Source organism: Pteropus alecto, unplaced genomic scaffold, assembly GCF_000325575.1.
Source record: "Pteropus alecto unplaced genomic scaffold, ASM32557v1 scaffold3, whole genome shotgun sequence".
In the NCBI taxonomy this organism is placed as follows: domain Eukaryota; kingdom Metazoa; phylum Chordata; class Mammalia; order Chiroptera; family Pteropodidae; genus Pteropus; species Pteropus alecto.
Window position 1 is genome coordinate 23,303,236 of NW_006442484.1, and position 1,938 is coordinate 23,305,173.

At 32.5% G+C, this 1,938-nt stretch overlaps 1 pseudogene; it reads right to left on the reverse strand.

Moving 5' to 3' along the window:
• Positions 1 to 1,544: 1,544 nt before the first annotated feature.
• Positions 1,545 to 1,663, reverse strand: LOC112470725 (annotated as a pseudogene).
• Between the last annotated feature and the right edge of the window lie 275 nt (positions 1,664 to 1,938).

Sequence of the window (1,938 nt, forward strand, 5' to 3'; positions counted from 1 at the left end):
CCAAAGCCTGAAATACTATAAATACTCAATAAGCCTTGACCATTACAATAATTATTTCGAAGAAAAACTGGAAACAAAATATGTGATTATTTGGAGAAATTCAGAGCAACTTAGCTCCAAAAAGCATAAAAATATCCTGATATCCTCTTCAATAATACAGATAAAGATATTTAAATTGAATTATAATATGGAATGCAGGGACAAACTAGGAGCAGGAATAAAAATATATCTCAATATGTTAGAAATGCCTTTTTCTTCCCTTTCCTTCTTTCAAAACATCCCCAAAGTACAAGGAGAACAAGAAAGAATAATGAAAACTTGAATTTGGCTGAGCTAAGAGATATCTTTAATCATTTAACCTGTAACATCTCATGATGGAGAGAGTAGAAAATATTAAATGATTTAATAGAGTGGTATAAAGTCAAATCTAATAGATGTGAAGAGATGTCTACATGGCAAAGTTTTCTCAGATTGCAGATTCCTTAAAAGTCTTTGGAAATGATAGGGGGAATATTAGTCTGAATCTTAAAACTGAAACATATTGAACTCAAGATAAACTTCAATGAGACTAAATTTCAAAATATTTAGTGGAAAATCCCAGAAATAAACAATTTATAAGTATTAAATTGTATGCAATTCCGACTGTCATGATAAAATTTTGAGCCATCTTGCTTTGTCCCACATGAGACGTGAATCATCCCTTTTTCCATAGTATCCAAGCTCCATACACTCCATGCCCCTTAGTCACTTAGCCCTCTCAGTTATCAGATGGCTATGAGAGAGACAGAGACAGAGAGAGAAAAAGATACAAATACAGACATAGACACAGACATAGACACAGACACAGACACAGAGACACAGACACAGAGACACAGACACAGACACGGTCACAGACACAGACACAGATACAGACACAGACACAGACACAGACTACATTCACATAATTTTTATTACATTATATTATTAAATTACTCTATTTTATTACTGCTGTTAATCTTTTACTGTGTGCCTGGTGTATAAATTAAACTTTATCATATGTATGTATGTATAGGAAAAAACATAGTATATACAGGGTCTGGTACTATCTGAAGTTTTAGGCATCCCCTGGGGGTGTTGAAAAATATCTCCCATGAACAAGGGGGGACTACTGTGTAAATGAACTAAATCTACAGATCATTAAATCTAATAATGGTGATTCTTCTGATCTATAAACATGTTATCTTTTTCTGCTTAGGTTTTATTTAATTTCTCCTAGTAACTCTATTTAATTTTCAGGATATATGCCTTATATACATTTTGTTAACTTTACCCCTAAGCATTGAATATTTTTTATGTTATTGAACATAATATTTTTAATTGAATTTCAAGTTTATTATTATTATATAGAAATAGAATAAATGTTTAAATTGAACTTGAATGTGTGCTAAATTTTGTCAAATATCTTTTCTGTACTTGAGATAAGCATAAACTTGTTTTTTCCTTGGTTGACCTCACAGATTGCAAGGACCTTGTCAGTTTACAGTCCCTTATTTTTTAAATTTTTACACCTACGACACCTGGTCTTCCTAGGTGGTCTCCCATCCAAATACTAACCAGATCTGACCCTGCTTAGCTTCCAGGATCAAATGGGATCGGGCTTGTTCAGGGTAGCATGGCTGTAGACTGATTTTTGAATTCTAAATTGACCTTGCATTCCTGAGACAAACTTACACATTTTAAACTTTACATTGTTGTTTACTAGGTTTTATTGTATTGTTAAAAATAGTGTTCTCTTTTATTCCATCACTTAGTTAAGTTCTTGGAGTAGTTGAATCCTCTTGAGGCTTCATTTTAAGTGTTGTTTTAGGGCAAGCCCAGAGTAGCTTTTAGTCTATGGTTAATTTTGTCCCACAACTAAGGTGATATTCTGAGAATTCTATTTTTCTCATTTATTACAAA